The 17,915-nt window shown below is 46.3% G+C and overlaps 1 protein-coding gene, 30 non-coding genes and 16 pseudogenes across 31 annotated transcripts in view; all 47 read left to right on the top strand.

The window, feature by feature from the left end:
* Positions 1-17,915, top strand: part of LOC140301715 (NLR family CARD domain-containing protein 3-like) — a 483,071-nt gene that overhangs the window by 152,047 nt on the left and 313,109 nt on the right. The window lies entirely within an intron of this gene.
* On the top strand, positions 177-295 carry LOC140281665 (5S ribosomal RNA). The gene has a single exon (XR_011909783.1). It is a non-coding gene; the product is annotated as a 5S ribosomal RNA (ribosomal RNA).
* Positions 565-683, top strand: LOC140297314 (5S ribosomal RNA). Its single transcript, XR_011913060.1, has one exon. It is a non-coding gene; the product is annotated as a 5S ribosomal RNA (ribosomal RNA).
* Positions 953-1,071, top strand: LOC140291833 (5S ribosomal RNA). The gene has a single exon (XR_011912490.1). It is a non-coding gene; the product is annotated as a 5S ribosomal RNA (ribosomal RNA).
* LOC140296363 (5S ribosomal RNA) lies at positions 1,341-1,459 on the top strand. Its single transcript, XR_011912957.1, has one exon. It is a non-coding gene; the product is annotated as a 5S ribosomal RNA (ribosomal RNA).
* On the top strand, positions 1,729-1,847 carry LOC140300286 (5S ribosomal RNA; annotated as a pseudogene).
* On the top strand, positions 2,116-2,234 carry LOC140299493 (5S ribosomal RNA; annotated as a pseudogene).
* LOC140296683 (5S ribosomal RNA) lies at positions 2,503-2,621 on the top strand. The gene has a single exon (XR_011912987.1). It is a non-coding gene; the product is annotated as a 5S ribosomal RNA (ribosomal RNA).
* Positions 2,891-3,009, top strand: LOC140298759 (5S ribosomal RNA). Its single transcript, XR_011914376.1, has one exon. It is a non-coding gene; the product is annotated as a 5S ribosomal RNA (ribosomal RNA).
* LOC140297453 (5S ribosomal RNA) lies at positions 3,279-3,397 on the top strand. The gene has a single exon (XR_011913186.1). It is a non-coding gene; the product is annotated as a 5S ribosomal RNA (ribosomal RNA).
* Positions 3,667-3,785, top strand: LOC140281601 (5S ribosomal RNA). The gene has a single exon (XR_011909780.1). It is a non-coding gene; the product is annotated as a 5S ribosomal RNA (ribosomal RNA).
* On the top strand, positions 4,054-4,172 carry LOC140300410 (5S ribosomal RNA; annotated as a pseudogene).
* Positions 4,442-4,560, top strand: LOC140314352 (5S ribosomal RNA; annotated as a pseudogene).
* Positions 4,830-4,948, top strand: LOC140299193 (5S ribosomal RNA; annotated as a pseudogene).
* On the top strand, positions 5,218-5,336 carry LOC140297313 (5S ribosomal RNA). The gene has a single exon (XR_011913059.1). It is a non-coding gene; the product is annotated as a 5S ribosomal RNA (ribosomal RNA).
* LOC140291821 (5S ribosomal RNA) lies at positions 5,606-5,724 on the top strand. The gene has a single exon (XR_011912489.1). It is a non-coding gene; the product is annotated as a 5S ribosomal RNA (ribosomal RNA).
* Positions 5,994-6,112, top strand: LOC140292849 (5S ribosomal RNA). The gene has a single exon (XR_011912614.1). It is a non-coding gene; the product is annotated as a 5S ribosomal RNA (ribosomal RNA).
* Positions 6,382-6,500, top strand: LOC140302785 (5S ribosomal RNA; annotated as a pseudogene).
* LOC140300284 (5S ribosomal RNA) lies at positions 6,770-6,888 on the top strand (annotated as a pseudogene).
* On the top strand, positions 7,158-7,276 carry LOC140279766 (5S ribosomal RNA; annotated as a pseudogene).
* Positions 7,546-7,664, top strand: LOC140296671 (5S ribosomal RNA). Its single transcript, XR_011912986.1, has one exon. It is a non-coding gene; the product is annotated as a 5S ribosomal RNA (ribosomal RNA).
* Positions 7,934-8,052, top strand: LOC140298758 (5S ribosomal RNA). The gene has a single exon (XR_011914375.1). It is a non-coding gene; the product is annotated as a 5S ribosomal RNA (ribosomal RNA).
* LOC140297441 (5S ribosomal RNA) lies at positions 8,322-8,440 on the top strand. The gene has a single exon (XR_011913175.1). It is a non-coding gene; the product is annotated as a 5S ribosomal RNA (ribosomal RNA).
* On the top strand, positions 8,710-8,828 carry LOC140299117 (5S ribosomal RNA). Its single transcript, XR_011914697.1, has one exon. It is a non-coding gene; the product is annotated as a 5S ribosomal RNA (ribosomal RNA).
* On the top strand, positions 9,098-9,216 carry LOC140314347 (5S ribosomal RNA; annotated as a pseudogene).
* LOC140293487 (5S ribosomal RNA) lies at positions 9,486-9,604 on the top strand (annotated as a pseudogene).
* On the top strand, positions 9,873-9,991 carry LOC140301846 (5S ribosomal RNA). Its single transcript, XR_011914933.1, has one exon. It is a non-coding gene; the product is annotated as a 5S ribosomal RNA (ribosomal RNA).
* LOC140298424 (5S ribosomal RNA) lies at positions 10,261-10,379 on the top strand. Its single transcript, XR_011914072.1, has one exon. It is a non-coding gene; the product is annotated as a 5S ribosomal RNA (ribosomal RNA).
* On the top strand, positions 10,649-10,767 carry LOC140295476 (5S ribosomal RNA). Its single transcript, XR_011912873.1, has one exon. It is a non-coding gene; the product is annotated as a 5S ribosomal RNA (ribosomal RNA).
* Positions 11,037-11,155, top strand: LOC140299953 (5S ribosomal RNA; annotated as a pseudogene).
* On the top strand, positions 11,425-11,543 carry LOC140285624 (5S ribosomal RNA; annotated as a pseudogene).
* On the top strand, positions 11,813-11,931 carry LOC140280512 (5S ribosomal RNA; annotated as a pseudogene).
* Positions 12,202-12,320, top strand: LOC140297312 (5S ribosomal RNA). The gene has a single exon (XR_011913058.1). It is a non-coding gene; the product is annotated as a 5S ribosomal RNA (ribosomal RNA).
* LOC140297429 (5S ribosomal RNA) lies at positions 12,590-12,708 on the top strand. The gene has a single exon (XR_011913164.1). It is a non-coding gene; the product is annotated as a 5S ribosomal RNA (ribosomal RNA).
* Positions 12,978-13,096, top strand: LOC140291810 (5S ribosomal RNA). Its single transcript, XR_011912488.1, has one exon. It is a non-coding gene; the product is annotated as a 5S ribosomal RNA (ribosomal RNA).
* LOC140314789 (5S ribosomal RNA) lies at positions 13,366-13,484 on the top strand. Its single transcript, XR_011917164.1, has one exon. It is a non-coding gene; the product is annotated as a 5S ribosomal RNA (ribosomal RNA).
* Positions 13,754-13,872, top strand: LOC140297415 (5S ribosomal RNA). The gene has a single exon (XR_011913152.1). It is a non-coding gene; the product is annotated as a 5S ribosomal RNA (ribosomal RNA).
* Positions 14,141-14,259, top strand: LOC140301785 (5S ribosomal RNA). The gene has a single exon (XR_011914931.1). It is a non-coding gene; the product is annotated as a 5S ribosomal RNA (ribosomal RNA).
* Positions 14,529-14,647, top strand: LOC140298422 (5S ribosomal RNA). The gene has a single exon (XR_011914071.1). It is a non-coding gene; the product is annotated as a 5S ribosomal RNA (ribosomal RNA).
* LOC140295464 (5S ribosomal RNA) lies at positions 14,917-15,035 on the top strand. Its single transcript, XR_011912872.1, has one exon. It is a non-coding gene; the product is annotated as a 5S ribosomal RNA (ribosomal RNA).
* Positions 15,305-15,423, top strand: LOC140299952 (5S ribosomal RNA; annotated as a pseudogene).
* Positions 15,693-15,811, top strand: LOC140285613 (5S ribosomal RNA; annotated as a pseudogene).
* LOC140280501 (5S ribosomal RNA) lies at positions 16,081-16,199 on the top strand (annotated as a pseudogene).
* Positions 16,470-16,588, top strand: LOC140297311 (5S ribosomal RNA). Its single transcript, XR_011913057.1, has one exon. It is a non-coding gene; the product is annotated as a 5S ribosomal RNA (ribosomal RNA).
* On the top strand, positions 16,858-16,976 carry LOC140297403 (5S ribosomal RNA). The gene has a single exon (XR_011913141.1). It is a non-coding gene; the product is annotated as a 5S ribosomal RNA (ribosomal RNA).
* LOC140291797 (5S ribosomal RNA) lies at positions 17,246-17,364 on the top strand. The gene has a single exon (XR_011912487.1). It is a non-coding gene; the product is annotated as a 5S ribosomal RNA (ribosomal RNA).
* Positions 17,634-17,752, top strand: LOC140314721 (5S ribosomal RNA). The gene has a single exon (XR_011917158.1). It is a non-coding gene; the product is annotated as a 5S ribosomal RNA (ribosomal RNA).

The following is a 17,915-nucleotide window of genomic DNA, read 5'->3' as shown; positions in this document are numbered from 1 at the left end:
GCTTTGTTGGCAGACAAAAGTGATCTGAGAGTCTCAGTTTCAACTACAGGTAGTAATCACATCAAGGATGAAGATGTGCCCAATACGCATCAGCCTTTCTCGGCAATTATCTGGTTACATAGAGGAATTCTATGATTCCAGTACCTATATAATGCACATTTGTGACAGACATTGTCGCTTACGGCCAAACCACCCTGAACATGCCCGACCTCGTCTGATCTCGGAAGCCAAGCAGGGTTGGGCCTGGTTAGTACTTGGGTGGGAGACTACTTGGGAATACCAGGTGCTGTAAGCTTTTTCTCTTCTCTCTACCACCTGCATGTCTTTTGTTGCAACGTCTGATCACCCTGTGACACATGAGGAAGTTGGTCATCTTCAGCTGCTGCTGCTTTTTTGGCAGACACGAAGTGATCTGAGAGTCTCAGTTTCAACTGCAGGTAATAATCACATCAGGGATTAAGATGTGCCCACTACATATCATTCTTTCTCGGCAATTATCTGGTTACATAGAATAACCGTATGATTCCAGTACCTATATAATGCACATTTGTGACAGACATTGTTGCTTACAGCCACACCACCCTGAATTTGCCCGACCTCGTCTGATCTCGGAAGCCAAGCAAGGTTGGGCCTGGTTAGTACTTGGATGGGAGACCGCTTGGGAATACCAGGTGCTGTAAGCTTTTTCTCTTCTCTCTACCACATGCATGTCTTTTGTTGCAACGTCTGATCACCCTGTGACACATGAGGAAGTTGGTCATCTTCAGCTGCTGCTGCTTTGTTGGCAGACACGAAGTGATCTGAGAGTCTCAGTTTCAACTGCAGGTAATAATCACATCAGGGATGAAGAGGTGCCCACTACATATCAGCCTTTCTCTGCAATTATCTGGTTACATAGTGTAACCGTATGATTCCAGTACCTATATAATGCACATTGTTCACAGATATTGTTGCTTACGGCCACACCACCCTGAAAATGCCTGACCTCGTCTGATCTCGGAAGCCAAGCAGGGTTGGGCCTGGTTAGTACTTGGATGGGAGACTGCTTGGGAATACCAGGTGCTGTAAGCTTTTTCTCTTCTCTCTACCACATGCATGTCTTTTGTTGCAACGTCTGATCACCCTGTGACACATGAGGAAGTTGGTCATCTTCAGCTGCTGCTGCTTTGTTGGCAGACACAAAGTGATCTGAAAGTCTCAGTTTCAACTACAGGTAGTAATCACATCAAGGATGAAGATGTGCCCACTACAAGTTATTCTTTCTCGGCAATTATCTGGTTACATAGTGTAACCGTATGATTCCAGTACCTATATAAGGCACATTGTTCACAGATATTGTTGCTTACGGCCACACCACCCTGAATATGCCCGACCTCGTCTGATCTCGGAAGCCAAGCAGGGTTGGGCCTGGTTAGTACTTGGATGGGAGACTACTTTGGAATACCAGGTGCTGTAAGCTATTTCTCTTCTCTCTACCACCTGCATGTCTTTTGTTGCAACGTCTGATCACCCTGTGACACATGAGGAAGTTGGTCATTTTCAGCTGCTGCTGCTTTGTTGGCAGACACAAAGTGATCTGAGATTCTCAGTTTCAACTACAGATAATAATCACATCAAGGATGAAGATTTGCCAGCTGCAAGTTAGCCTTTCTCGGCAATTATCTGGTTACATAGTGTAACCGTATGATTCCAGTACCTATATAATGCACATTGTTCACAGATATTGTTGCTTACGGCCACACCACCCTGAATATGCCCAACCTCGTCTGATCTCGGAAGCCAAGCAGGGTTGGGCCTGGTTAGTACTTGGATGGGAGACTACTTGGGAATACCAGGTGCTGTTAGCTTTTTCTCTTCTCTCTACCACCTACATGTCTTTTGTTGCAACGTCTGATCACCCTGTGAAACATGAGGAAGTTGGTCATCTTCAGCTGCTGCTGCTTTGTTGGCAGACAAAAGTGATCTGAGAGTCTCAGTTTCAACTGCAGGTAATAATCACATCAGGGATGAAGATGTGCCCACTACATATCAGCCTTTCTCGGCAATTATCTGGTTACATAGAGTAACCGTATGATTCCAGTACCTATATAATGCACATTTGTGACAGACATTGCTGCTTACAGCCACACCACCCTGAATATGCCCGACCTCATCTGATCTCGTTAGCCAAGCAGGGTTGGGCCTAGTTAGTACTTGGATGGGAGACCGCTTGGGAATACCAGGTGCTGTAAGCTTTTTCTCTTCTCTCTACCACATGCATGTCTTTTGTTGCAACGTCTGATCACCCTGTGACACATGAGGAAGTTGGTCATCTTCAGCTGCTGCTGCTTTGTTGGCAGACAAAAGTGATCTGAGAGTCTCAGTTTCAACTACAGGTAGTAATCACATCAGGGATGAAGATATGCCCACTACATATCAGCCTTTCTTGGCAATTATCTGGTTACATAGAGGAACCGTATGATTCCAGTACCTATATAATGCAAATTGTTCACAGATATTGTTGCTTACGGCCACACCACCCTGAATATACCCGACCTCGTCTGATCTCGGAAGCCAAGCAGGGTTGGGCCTGGTTAGTACTTGGATGGGAGACTGCTTGGGAATACCAAGTGCTGTAAGCTTTTTCTCTTCTCTCTGCCACCTGCATGTCTTTTGTTGCAACGTCTGATCACCCTGTGACACATGAGGAAGTTGGTCATCTTCAGCTGCTGCTGCTTTGTTGGCAGACACGAAGTGATCTGAGAGTCTCAGTTTCAACTGCAGATAATAATCACGACAGGGAAGAAGATATGCCCACTACATATCAGCCTTTCTCTGCAATTATCTGGTTACATAGAGGAACTCTATGATTCCAGTACCTATATAATGCACATTTGTGACAGACATTGTCGCTTAAGGCCAAACCACCCTGAACATGCCCGACCTCGTCTGATCTCGGAAGCCAAGCAGGGTTGGGCCTGGTTAGTACTTGGATGGGAGACTACTTGGGAATACCAGGTGCTGTAAGCTTTTTCTCTTCTCTCTAGCACCTGCATGTCTTTTGTTGCAACGTCTGATCACCCTGTGACACATGAGGAAGTTGGTCATCTTCAGCTTCTGCTGGATTGTTGGCAGACACGAAGTGATCGGAGAGTCTCAGTTTCAACTGCAGGTAATATTCACATCAGGGATTAAGATGTGCCCACTACATATCAGCCTTTCTCTGCAATTATCTGGTTACATAGAGGAACCGTATGATTCCAGTACCGATATAATGCACATTTGTCACAGACATTGTTGCTTACGGCCACACCACCCTGAACATGCCCGACCTCGTCTGATCTCGGAAGCCAAGCAGGGTTGGGCCTGGTTAGTACTTGGATGGGAGACCGCTTGGGAATACCAGGTGCTGTAAGCTTCTTCTCTTCTCTCTACCACGTGCATGTCTTTTGTTGCAACGTCTGATCACCCTGTGACACATGAGGAAGTTGGTCATCTTCAGCTGCTGCTGCTTTGTTGGCAGACACGAAGTGATCTGAGAGTCTCAGTTTCAACTACAGGTAGTAATCACATCAAGGATGAAGATATGCCCACTACATATCAGCCTTTCTTGGCAATTATCTGGTTACATAGAGGAACTCTATGATTCCAGTACCTATATAATGCACATTTGTGACAGACATTGTCGCTTACGGCCAAACCACCCTGAACATGCCCGACCTCGTCTGATCTCGGAAGCCAAGCAGGGTTGGGCCTGGTTAGTACTTGGGTGGGAGACTACTTGGGAATACCAGGTGCTGTAAGCTTTTTCTCTTCTCTCTACCACCTGCATGTCTTTTGTTGCAACGTCTGATCACCCTGTGACACATGAGGAAGTTGGTCATCTTCAGCTGCTGCTGCTTTGTTGGCAGACAAAAGTGATCTGAGAGTCTCAGTTTCAACTACAGGTAGTATTCACATCAAGGATGAAGATATGCCCACTACATATCAGCCTTTCTTGGCAATTATCTGGTTACATAGAGGAACCGTATGATTCCAGTACCTATATAATGCACATTGTTCACAGATATTGTTGCTTACGGCCACAACACCCTGAACATGCCCAACCTCGTCTGATCTCGGAAGCCAAGCAGGGTTGGGCCTGGTTAGTACTTGGATGGGAGACCGCTTGGGAATACCAGGTGCTGTAAGCTTTTTCTCTTCTCTCTACCACGTGCATGTCTTTTGTTGCAACGTCTGATCACCCTGTGACACATGAGGAAGTTGGTCATCTTCAGCTGCTGCTGCTTTGTTGGCAGACACGAAGTGATCTGAGATTCTAAGTTTCAACTGCAGATAATAATCACGTCAGGGAAGAAGATGTGCCCACTACAAGTTAGCCTTTCTCGGCAATTATCTGGTTACATAGAGGAACTGTATGATTCCAGTACCGATATAATGCACATTTGTCACAGACATTGTTGCTTACAGCCACACCACCCTGAATTTGCCCGACCTCGTCTGATCTCGGAAGCCAAGCAGGGCTGGGCCTGTTTAGTACTTGGATGGGAGACTGCTTGGGAATACCACGTGCTGTAAGCTTTTTCTCTTCTCTCTACCACCTGCATGTCTTTTGTTGCAACGTCTGATCACCCTGTGACACATGAGGAAGTTGGTCATCTTCAGCTGCTGCTGCTTTGTTGGCAGACACGAAGTGATCTGAGAGTCTCAGTTTCAACTACAGATAATAATCACATCAGGGATGAAGATGTGCCCACTACATATCAGCCTTTCTCGGCAATTATCTGATTACATAGAGGAACTGTATGATTCCAGTACCGATATAATGCACATTTGTCACAGACATTGTTGCTTACAGCCACACCACCCTGAATTTGCCCGACCTCGTCTGATCTCGGAAGCCAAGCAAGGTTGGGCCTGGTTAGTACTTGGGTGGGAGACTACTTGGGAATACCAGGTGCTGTAAGCTTTTTCTCTTCTCTCTACCACCTACATGTCTTTTGTTGCAACGTATGATCACCCTGTGACACATGAGGAAGTTGGTCATCTTCAGCTGCTGCTGCTTTGTTGGCAGACACGAAGTGATCTGAGAGTCTCAGTTTCAACTGCAGGTAATAATCACATCAGGGATTAAGATGTGCCCACTACATATCATTCTTTCTCGGCAATTATCTGGTTACATAGAATAACCGTATGATTCCAGTACCTATATAATGCACATTTGTGACAGACATTGTTGCTTACAGCCACACCACCCTGAATTTGCCCGACCTCGTCTGATCTCGGAAGCCAAGCAAGGTTGGGCCTGGTTAGTACTTGGATGGGAGACCGCTTGGGAATACCAGGTGCTGTAAGCTTTTTCTCTTCTCTCTACCACATGCATGTCTTTTGTTGCAACGTCTGATCACCCTGTGACACATGAGGAAGTTGGTCATCTTCAGCTGCTGCTGCTTTGTTGGCAGACACGAAGTGATCTGAGTGTCTCAGTTTCAACTGCAGGTAATAATCACATCAGGGATGAAGAGGTGCCCACTACATATCAGCCTTTCTCTGCAATTATCTGGTTACATAGTGTAACCGTATGATTCCAGTACCTATATAATGCACATTGTTCACAGATATTGTTGCTTACGGCCACACCACCCTGAAAATGCCTGACCTCGTCTGATCTCGGAAGCCAAGCAGGGTTGGGCCTGGTTAGTACTTGGATGGGAGACTGCTTGGGAATACCAGGTGCTGTAAGCTTTTTCTCTTCTCTCTACCACATGCATGTCTTTTGTTGCAACGTCTGATCACCCTGTGACACATGAGGAAGTTGGTCATCTTCAGCTGCTGCTGCTTTGTTGGCAGACACAAAGTGATCTGAAAGTCTCAGTTTCAACTACAGGTACTAATCACATCAAGGATGAAGATGTGCCCACTACAAGTTAGCCTTTCTCTGCAATTATCTGGTTACATAGTGTAACCGTATGATTCCAGTACCTATATAATGCACATTGTTCACAGATATTGTTGCTTACGGCCAAACCACCCTGAAAATGCCTGACCTCGTCTGATCTCGGAAGCAAAGCAGGGTTGGGCCTGGTTAGTACTTGGATGGGAGACTGCTTGGGAATACCAGGTGCTGTAAGCTTTTTCTCTTCTCTCTACCACATGCATGTCTTTTGTTGCAACGTCTGATCACCCTGTGACACATGAGGAAGTTGGTCATCTTCAGCTGCTGCTGCTTTGTTGGCAGACACAAAGTGATCTGAGATTCTCAGTTTCAACTACAGATAATAATCACATCAAGGATGAAGATTTGCCAGCTGCAAGTTAGCCTTTCTCGGCAATTATCTGGTTACATAGTGTAACCGTATGATTCCAGTACCTATATAATGCACATTTGTTACAGACATTGTTGCTTACGGCCAAACCACCCTGAATATACCAGACCTCGTCTGATCTTGGAAGCCAAGCAGGGTTGGGCCTAGTTAGTACTTGGATGGGAGACCGCTTGTGAATACCAGGTGCTGTAAGCTATTTCTCTTCTCTCTACCACCTGCATGTCTTTTGTTGCAACGTCTGATCACCCTGTGACACATGAGGAAGTTGGTCATCTTCAGCTGCTGCTGCTTTGTTGGCAGACACAAAGTGATCTGGGATTCTCAGTTTCAACTACAGATAATAATCACATCAAGGATGAAGATTTGCCAGCTGCAAGTTAGCCTTTCTCGGCAATTATCTGGTTACATAGTGTAACCGTATGATTCCAGTACCTATATAATGCACATTGTTCACAGATATTGTTGCTTACGGCCACACCACCCTGAATATGCCCAACCTCGTCTGATCTCGGAAGCCAAGCAGGGTTGGGCCTGGTTAGTACTTGGATGGGAGACTACTTGGGAATACCAGGTGCTGTTAGCTTTTTCTCTTCTCTCTACCACCTACATGTCTTTTGTTGCAACGTCTGATCACCCTGTGAAACATGAGGAAGTTGGTCATCTTCAGCTGCTGCTGCTTTGTTGGCAGACACAAAGTGATCTGAGAGTCTCAGTTTCAACTGCAGGTAATAATCACATCAGGGATGAAGATGTGCCCACTACATATCAGCCTTTCTCTGCAATTATCTGGTTACATAGAGTAACCGTATGATTCCAGTACCTATATAATGCACATTTGTGACAGACATTGCTGCTTACAGCCACACCACCCTGAATATGCCCGACCTCGTCTGATCTCGTTAGCCAAGCAGGGTTGGGCCTAGTTAGTACTTGGATGGGAGACTACTTGGGAATACCAGGTGCTGTTAGCTTTTTCTCTTCTCTCTACCACCTACATGTCTTTTGTTGCAACGTCTGATCACCCTGTGAAACATGAGGAAGTTGGTCATCTTCAGCTGCTGCTGCTTTGTTGGCAGACACAAAGTGATCTGAGAGTCTCAGTTTCAACTACAGGTAGTAATCACATCAAGGATGAAGATATGCCCACTACATATCAGCCTTTCTTGGCAATTATCTGGTTACATAGAGGAACCGTATGATTCCAGTACCTATATAATGCACATTGTTCACAGATATTGTTGCTTACGGCCACACCACCCTGAATATACCCGACCTCGTCTGATCTCGGAAGCCAAGCAGGGTTGGGCCTGGTTAGTACTTGGATGGGAGACTGCTTGGGAATACCAAGTGCTGTAAGCTTTTTCTCTTCTCTCTACCACCTGCATGTCTTTTGTTGCAACGTCTGATCACCCTGTGACACATGAGGAAGTTGGTCATCTTCAGCTGCTGCTGCTTTGTTGGCAGACACGAAGTGATCTGAGAGTCTCAGTTTCAACTGCAGATAATAATCACGACAGGGAAGAAGATGTGCCCACTACATATCAGCCTTTCTCTGCAATTATCTGGTTACATAGAGGAACTCTATGATTCCAGTACCTATATAATGCACATTTGTGACAGACATTGTCGCTTAAGGCCAAACCACCCTGAACATGCCCGACCTCGTCTGATCTCGGAAGCCAAGCAGGGTTGGGCCTGGTTAGTACTTGGATGGGAGACTACTTGGGAATACCAGGTGCTGTAAGCTTTTTCTCTTCTCTCTAGCACCTGCATGTCTTTTGTTGCAACGTCTGATCACCCTGTGACACATGAGGAAGTTGGTCATCTTCAGCTTCTGCTGGATTGTTGGCAGACACGAAGTGATCGGAGAGTCTCAGTTTCAACTGCAGGTAATATTCACATCAGGGATTAAGATGTGCCCACTACATATCAGCCTTTCTCTGCAATTATCTGGTTACATAGAGGAACCGTATGATTCCAGTACCGATATAATGCACATTTGTCACAGACATTGTTGCTTACGGCCACACCACCCTGAACATGCCCGACCTCGTCTGATCTCGGAAGCCAAGCAGGGTTGGGCCTGGTTAGTACTTGGATGGGAGACCGCTTGGGAATACCAGGTGCTGTAAGCTTTTTCTCTTCTCTCTACCACGTGCATGTCTTTTGTTGCAACGTCTGATCACCCTGTGACACATGAGGAAGTTGGTCATCTTCAGCTGCTGCTGCTTTGTTGGCAGACACGAAGTGATCTGAGAGTCTCAGTTTCAACTGCAGGTAGTATTCACATCAAGGATGAAGATATGCCCACTACATATCAGCCTTTCTTGGCAATTATCTGGTTACATAGAGGAACTGTATGATTCCAGTACCTATATAATGCACATTTGTGACAGACATTGTCGCTTACGGCCAAACCACCCTGAACATGCCCGACCTCGTCTGATCTCGGAAGCCAAGCAGGGTTGGGCCTGGTTAGTACTTGGATGGGAGACCGCTTGGGAATACCAGGTGCTGTAAGCTTTTTCTCTTCTCTCTACCACATGCATGTCTTTTGTTGCAACGTCTGATGACCCTGTGACACATGAGGAAGTTGGTCATCTTCAGCTGCTGCTGCTTTGTTGGCAGACACGAAGTGATCTGAGAGTCTCAGTTTCCGCTGGAGAGAATAATCACGACAGGGAAGAAGATGTGCCCACTACATATCAGCCTTTCTCGGCAATTATCTGGTTACATAGAGTAACCGTATGATTCCAGTACCTATATAATGCACATTTGTGATAGACATTGTTGCTTACAGCCACACCACCCTGAATTTGCCCGACCTCGTCTGATCTCGGAAGCCAAGCAGGGCTGGGCCTGTTTAGTACTTGGATGGGAGACTGCTTGGGAATACCACGTGCTGTAAGCTTTTTCTCTTCTCTCTACCACCTGCATGTCTTTTGTTGCAACGTCTGATCACCCTGTGACACATGAGGAAGTTGGTCATCTTCAGCTGCTGCTGCTTTGTTGGCAGACACGAAGTGATCTGAGAGTCTCAGTTTCCGCTGGAGAGAATAATCACGACAGGGAAGAAGATGTGCCCACTACATATCAGCCTTTCTCGGCAATTATCTGGTTACATAGAGGAACTGTATGATTCCAGTACCTATATAATGCACATTTGTGACAGACGTTGATGCTTACGGCCACACCACCCTGAACATGCCCGACGTCATCGGATCTAGGAAGCCAAGCAGGGTTGGGCCTGGTTAGTAGTTGGATGGGATACTGCTTGGGAATACCAGGTGCTGTAAGCTTTTTCTCTTCTCTCTACCACATGCATGTCTTTTGTTGCAACGTCTGATCACCCTGTGACACATGAGGAAGTTGGTCATCTTCAGCTGCTGCTGCTTTGTTGGCAGACAAAAGTGATCTGAGAGTCTCAGTTTCAACTACAGGTAGTAATCACATCAAGGATGAAGATATGCCCACTACATATCAGCCTTTCTTGGCAATTATCTGGTTACATAGAGGAACTGTATGATTCCAGTACCTATATAATGCACATTTGTCACAGACATTGTCGCTTACGGCCAAACCACCCTGAACATGCCCGACCTCATCTGATCTCGGAAGCCAAGCAGGGTTGGGCCTGGTTAGTACTTGGGTGGGAGACTACTTGGGAATACCAGGTGCTGTAAGCTTTTTCTCTTCTCTCTACCACCTACATGTCTTTTGTTGCAACGTCTGATCACCCTGTGACACATGAGGAAGTTGGTCATCTTCAGCTGCTGCTGCTTTGTTGGCAGACACGAAGTGATCTGAGAGTCTCAGTTTCAACTGCAGGTAATAATCACATCAGGGATTAAGATGTGCCCACTACATATCATTCTTTCTCGGCAATTATCTGGTTACATAGAATAACCGTATGATTCCAGTACCTATATAATGCACATTTGTGACAGACATTGTTGCTTACAGCCACACCACCCTGAATTTGCCCGACCTCGTCTGATCTCGGAAGCCAAGCAAGGTTGGGCCTGGTTAGTACTTGGATGGGATACCGCTTGGGAATACCAGGTGCTGTAAGCTTTTTCTCTTCTCTCTACCACATGCATGTCTTTTGTTGCAACGTCTGATCACCCTGTGACACATGAGGAAGTTGGTCATCTTCAGCTGCTGCTGCTTTGTCGGCAGACACGAAGTGATCTGAGAGTCTCAGTTTCCGCTGGAGAGAATAATCACGACAGGGAAGAAGATGTGCCTAATACGCATCAGCCTTTCTCAGCAATTATATGGTTACATAGAGGAACTGTATGATTCCAGTACCTATATAATGCACATTTGTGACAGACATTGTTGCTTACGGCCACACCACCCTGAATTTGCCCGACCTCGTCTGATCTCGGAAGCCAAGCAAGGTTGGGCCTGGTTAGTACTTGGATGGGAGACCGCTTGGGAATACCAGGTGCTGTAAGCTTTTTCTCTTCTCTCTACCACATGCATGTCTTTTGTTGCAACGTCTGATCACCCTGTGACACATGAGGAAGTTGGTCATCTTCAGCTGCTGCTGCTTTGTTGGCAGACACGAAGTGATCTGAGAGTCTCAGTTTCAACTGCAGGTAATAATCACATCAGGGATGAAGATGTGCCCACTACATATCAGCCTTTCTCTGCAATTATCTGGTTACATAGTGTAACCGTATGATTCCAGTACCTATATAATGCACATTGTTCACAGATATTGTTGCTTACGGCCACACCACCCTGAAAATGCCTGACCTCGTCTGATCTCGGAAGCCAAGCAGGGTTGGGCCTGGTTAGTACTTGGATGGGAGACTGCTTGGGAATACAAGGTGCTGTAAGCTTTTTCTCTTCTCTCTACCACATGCATGTCTTTTGTTGCAACGTCTGATCACCCTGTGACACATGAGGAAGTTGGTCATCTTCAGCTGCTGCTGCTTTGTTGGCAGACACGAAGTGATCTGAGATTCTCAGTTTCAACTGCAGATAATAATCACGACAGGGAAGAAGATGTGCCCACTACAAGTTAGCCTTTCTCTGCAATTATCTGGTTACATAGAGGAACTGTATGATTCCAGTACCTATATAATGCACATTTGTGACAGACATTTATGCTTACGGCCACACCACCCTGAACATGCCCGACGTCATCAGATCTAGGAAGCCAAGCAGGGTTGGGCCTGGTTAGTAGTTGGATGGGATACCGCTTGGGAATACCAGGTGCTGTAAGCTTTTTCTCTTCTCTCTACCACCTGCATGTCTTTTGTTGCAACGTCTGATCACCCTGTGACACATGAGGAAGTTGGTCATCTTCAGCTGCTGCTGCTTTGTTGGCAGACACGAAGTGATCTGAGAGTCTCAGTTTCAACTGCAGGTAATAATCACATCAGGGATTAAGATGTGCCCACTACATATCATTCTTTCTCGGCAATTATCTGGTTACATAGAATAACCGTATGATTCCAGTACCTATATAATGCACATTTGTGACAGACATTGTTGCTTACAGCCACACCACCCTGAATTTGCCCGACCTCGTCTGATCTCGGAAGCCAAGCAAGGTTGAGCCTGGTTAGTACTTGGATGGGAGACCTCTTGGGAATACCAGGTGCTGTAAAATTTTTTCTCTTCTCTCTACCACATGCATGTCTTTTGTTGCAACGTCTGATCACCCTGTGACACATGAGGAAGTTGGTCATCTTCAGCTGCTGCTGCTTTGTCGGCAGACACGAAGTGATCTGAGAGTCTCAGTTTCCGCTGGAGAGAATAATCACGACAGGGAAGAAGATGTGCCTAATACGCATCAGCCTTTCTCAGCAATTATATGGTTACATAGAGGAACTGTATGATTCCAGTACCTATATAATGCACATTTGTGACAGACATTGTTGCTTACAGCCACACCACCCTGAATTTGCCCGACCTCGTCTGATCTCGGAAGCCAAGCAAGGTTGGGCCTGGTTAGTACTTGGATGGGAGACCGCTTGGGAATACCAGGTGCTGTAAGCTTTTTCTCTTCTCTCTACCACATGCATGTCTTTTGTTGCAACGTCTGATCACCCTGTGACACATGAGGAAGTTGGTCATCTTCAGCTGCTGCTGCTTTGTTGGCAGACACGAAGTGATCTGAGATTCTCAGTTTCAACTGCGGATAATAATCACGACAGGGAAGAAGATGTGCCCACTACAAGTTAGCCTTTCTCGGCAATCATCTGGTTACATAGAGGAACTGTATGATTCCAGTACCGATATAATGCACATTTGTCACAGACATTGTTGCTTACGGCCACACCACCCTGAACATGCCCGACCTCGTCTGATCTCGGAAGCCAAGCAGGGTTGGGCCTGGTTAGTACTTGGATGGGAGACCGCTTGGGAATACCAGGTGCTGTAAGCTTTTTCTCTTCTCTCTACCACCTGCATGTCTTTTGTTGCAACGTCTGATCACCCTGTGACACATGAGGAAGTTGGTCATCTTCAGCTGCTGCTGCTTTGTTGGCAGACACGAAGTGATCTGAGAGTCTCAGTTTCAACTGCAGGTAATAATCACATCAGGGAAAAAGATGTGCCCACTGCAAGTTAGCTTTTCTCGGCAATTATCTGGTTACATAGAGGAACTGTATGATTCCAGTACCTATATAATGCACATTGTTCACAGATATTGTTGCTTACGGCCACACCACCCTGAAAATGCCTGACCTCGTCTGATCTCGGAAGCCAAGCAGGGTTGGGCCTGGTTAGTACTTGGATGGGAGACTGCTTGGGAATACCAGGTGCTGTAAGCTTTTTCTCTTCTCTCTACCACATGCATGTCTTTTGTTGCAACGTCTGATCACCCTGTGACACATGAGGAAGTTGGTCATCTTCAGCTGCTGCTGCTTTGTTGGCAGACACGAAGTGATCTGAGAGTCTCAGTTTCAACTGCAGGTAATAATCACATCAGGGATGAAGATGTGCCCACTACATATCAGCCTTTCTCGGCAATTATCTGGTTACATAGTGTAACCGTATGATTCCAGTACCTATATAATGCACATTTGTGACAGACATTGTTGCTTACAGCCACACCACCCTGAATATGCCCGACCTCGTCTGATCTCGGAAGCCAAGCAGGGTTGGGCCTGGTTAGTACTTGCATGGGAGACCGCTTGGGAATACCAGGTGCTGTAAGCTTTTTCTCTTCTCTCTACCACCTGCATGTCTTTTGTTGCAACGTCTGATCACCCTGTGACACATGAGGAAGTTGGTCATCTTCAGCTGCTGCTGCTTTGTTGGCAGACACGAAGTGATCTGAGAGTCTCAGTTTCAACTCCAGGTAATAATCACTTCAGGGATGAAGATGTGCCCACTACAAGTTAGCCTTTCTCGGCAATAATCTGGTTACATAGAGGAACTGTATGATTCCAGTACCGATATAATGCACATTTGTCACAGACATTGTTGCTTACGGCCACACCACCCTGAACATGCCCGACCTCGTCTGATCTCGGAAGCCAAGCAGGGTTGGGCCTGGTTAGTACTTGGATGGGAGACCGCTTGGGAATACCAGGTGCTGTAAGCTTTTTCTCTTCTCTCTACCACCTGCATGTCTTTTGTTGCAACGTCTGATCACCCTGTGACACATGAGGAAGTTGGTCATCTTCAGCTGCTGCTGCTTTGTTGGCAGACAAAAGTGATCTGAGAGTCTCAGTTTCAACTACAGGTAGTAATCACATCAAGGATGAAGATATGCCCACTACATATCAGCCTTTCTTGGCAATTATCTGGTTACATAGAGGAACTGTATGATTCCAGTACCTATATAATGCACATTTGTCACAGACATTGTCGCTTACGGCCAAACCACCCTGAACATGCCCGACCTCATCTGATCTCGGAAGCCAAGCAGGGTTGGGCCTGGTTAGTACTTGGGTGGGAGACTACTTGGGAATACCAGGTGCTGTAAGCTTTTTCTCTTCTCTCTACCACCTACATGTCTTTTGTTGCAACGTCTGATCACCCTGTGACACATGAGGAAGTTGGTCATCTTCAGCTGCTGCTGCTTTGTTGGCAGACACGAAGTGATCTGAGAGTCTCAGTTTCAACTGCAGGTAATAATCACATCAGGGATTAAGATGTGCCCACTACATATCATTCTTTCTCGGCAATTATCTGGTTACATAGAATAACCGTATGATTCCAGTACCTATATAATGCACATTTGTGGCAGACATTGTTGCTTACAGCCACACCACCCTGAATTTGCCCGACCTCGTCTGATCTCGGAAGCCAAGCAAGGTTGGGCCTGGTTAGTACTTGGATGGGATACCGCTTGGGAATACCAGGTGCTGTAAGCTTTTTCTCTTCTCTCTACCACATGCATGTCTTTTGTTGCAACGTCTGATCACCCTGTGACACATGAGGAAGTTGGTCATCTTCAGCTGCTGCTGCTTTGTCGGCAGACACGAAGTGATCTGAGAGTCTCAGTTTCCGCTGGAGAGAATAATCACGACAGGGAAGAAGATGTGCCTAATACGCATCAGCCTTTCTCAGCAATTATATGGTTACATAGAGGAACTGTATGATTCCAGTACCTATATAATGCACATTTGTGACAGACATTGTTGCTTACGGCCACACCACCCTGAATTTGCCCGACCTCGTCTGATCTCGGAAGCCAAGCAAGGTTGGGCCTGGTTAGTACTTGGATGGGAGACCGCTTGGGAATACCAGGTGCTGTAAGCTTTTTCTCTTCTCTCTACCACATGCATGTCTTTTGTTGCAACGTCTGATCACCCTGTGACACATGAGGAAGTTGGTCATCTTCAGCTGCTGCTGCTTTGTTGGCAGACACGAAGTGATCTGAGAGTCTCAGTTTCAACTGCAGGTAATAATCACATCAGGGATGAAGATGTGCCCACTACATATCAGCCTTTCTCTGCAATTATCTGGTTACATAGTGTAACCGTATGATTCCAGTACCTATATAATGCACATTGTTCACAGATATTGTTGCTTACGGCCACACCACCCTGAAAATGCCTGACCTCGTCTGATCTCGGAAGCCAAGCAGGGTTGGGCCTGGTTAGTACTTGGATGGGAGACTGCTTGGGAATACAAGGTGCTGTAAGCTTTTTCTCTTCTCTCTACCACATGCATGTCTTTTGTTGCAACGTCTGATCACCCTGTGACACATGAGGAAGTTGGTCATCTTCAGCTGCTGCTGCTTTGTTGGCAGACACGAAGTGATCTGAGATTCTCAGTTTCAACTGCAGATAATAATCACGACAGGGAAGAAGATGTGCCCACTACAAGTTAGCCTTTCTCTGCAATTATCTGGTTACATAGAGGAACTGTATGATTCCAGTACCTATATAATGCACATTTGTGACAGACATTTATGCTTACGGCCACACCACCCTGAACATGCCCGACGTCATCAGATCTAGGAAGCCAAGCAGGGTTGGGCCTGGTTAGTAGTTGGATGGGATACCGCTTGGGAATACCAGGTGCTGTAAGCTTTTTCTCTTCTCTCTACCACCTGCATGTCTTTTGTTGCAACGTCTGATCACCCTGTGACACATGAGGAAGTTGGTCATCTTCAGCTGCTGCTGCTTTGTTGGCAGACACGAAGTGATCTGAGAGTCTCAGTTTCAACTGCAGGTAATAATCACATCAGGGATTAAGATGTGCCCACTACATATCATTCTTTCTCGGCAATTATCTGGTTACATAGAATAACCGTATGATTCCAGTACCTATATAATGCACATTTGTGACAGACATTGTTGCTTACAGCCACACCACCCTGAATTTGCCCGACCTCGTCTGATCTCGGAAGCCAAGCAAGGTTGAGCCTGGTTAGTACTTGGATGGGAGACCTCTTGGGAATACCAGGTGCTGTAAAATTTTTTCTCTTCTCTCTACCACATGCATGTCTTTTGTTGCAACGTCTGATCACCCTGTGACACATGAGGAAGTTGGTCATCTTCAGCTGCTGCTGCTTTGTCGGCAGACACGAAGTGATCTGAGAGTCTCAGTTTCCGCTGGAGAGAATAATCACGACAGGGAAGAAGATGTGCCTAATACGCATCAGCCTTTCTCAGCAATTATATGGTTACATAGAGGAACTGTATGATTCCAGTACCTATATAATGCACATTTGTGACAGACATTGTTGCTTACAGCCACACCACCCTGAATTTGCCCGACCTCGTCTGATCTCGGAAGCCAAGCAAGGTTGGGCCTGGTTAGTACTTGGATGGGAGACCGCTTGGGAATACCAGGTGCTGTAAGCTTTTTCTCTTCTCTCTACCACATGCATGTCTTTTGTTGCAACGTCTGATCACCCTGTGACACATGAGGAAGTTGGTCATCTTCAGCTGCTGCTGCTTTGTTGGCAGACACGAAGTGATCTGAGATTCTCAGTTTCAACTGCAGATAATAATCACGACAGGGAAGAAGATGTGCCCACTACAAGTTAGCCTTTCTCGGCAATCATCTGGTTACATAGAGGAACTGTATGATTCCAGTACCGATATAATGCACATTTGTCACAGACATTGTTGCTTACGGCCACACCACCCTGAACATGCCCGACCTCGTCTGATCTCGGAAGCCAAGCAGGGTTGGGCCTGGTTAGTACTTGGATGGGAGACCGCTTGGGAATACCAGGTGCTGTAAGCTTTTTCTCTTCTCTCTACCACCTGCATGTCTTTTGTTGCAACGTCTGATCACCCTGTGACACATGAGGAAGTTGGTCATCTTCAGCTGCTGCTGCTTTGTTGGCAGACACGAAGTGATCTGAGAGTCTCAGTTTCAACTGCAGGTAATAATCACATCAGGGAAAAAGATGTGCCCACTGCAAGTTAGCTTTTCTCGGCAATTATCTGGTTACATAGAGGAACTGTATGATTCCAGTACCTATATAATGCACATTGTTCACAGATATTGTTGCTTACGGCCACACCACCCTGAAAATGCCTGACCTCGTCTGATCTCGGAAGCCAAGCAGGGTTGGGCCTGGTTAGTACTTGGATGGGAGACTGCTTGGGAATACCAGGTGCTGTAAGCTTTTTCTCTTCTCTCTACCACATGCATGTCTTTTGTTGCAACGTCTGATCACCCTGTGACACATGAGGAAGTTGGTCATCTTCAGCTGCTGCTGCTTTGTTGGCAGACACGAAGTGATCTGAGAGTCTCAGTTTCAACTGCAGGTAATAATCACATCAGGGATGAAGATGTGCCCACTACATATCAGCCTTTCTCGGCAATTATCTGGTTACATAGTGTAACCGTATGATTCCAGTACCTATATAATGCACATTTGTGACAGACATTGTTGCTTACAGCCACACCACCCTGAATATGCCCGACCTCGTCTGATCTCGGAAGCCAAGCAGGGTTGGGCCTGGTTAGTACTTGCATGGGAGACCGCTTGGGAATACCAGGTGCTGTAAGCTTTTTCTCTTCTCTCTACCACCTGCATGTCTTTTGTTGCAACGTCTGATCACCCTGTGACACATGAGGAAGTTGGTCATCTTCAGCTGCTGCTGCTTTGTTGGCAGACACGAAGTGATCTGAGAGTCTCAGTTTCAACTCCAGGTAATAATCACTTCAGGGATG

This window comes from Leuresthes tenuis, unplaced genomic scaffold (genome assembly GCF_036924035.1).
Source record: "Leuresthes tenuis unplaced genomic scaffold, fLeuTen1.0.hap1 SCAF_1, whole genome shotgun sequence".
Taxonomy (NCBI): domain Eukaryota; kingdom Metazoa; phylum Chordata; class Actinopteri; order Atheriniformes; family Atherinopsidae; genus Leuresthes; species Leuresthes tenuis.
The sequence above is the reverse complement of the archived record's forward strand: the minus strand, read 5'-3'. Positions and strand labels throughout refer to the sequence as shown.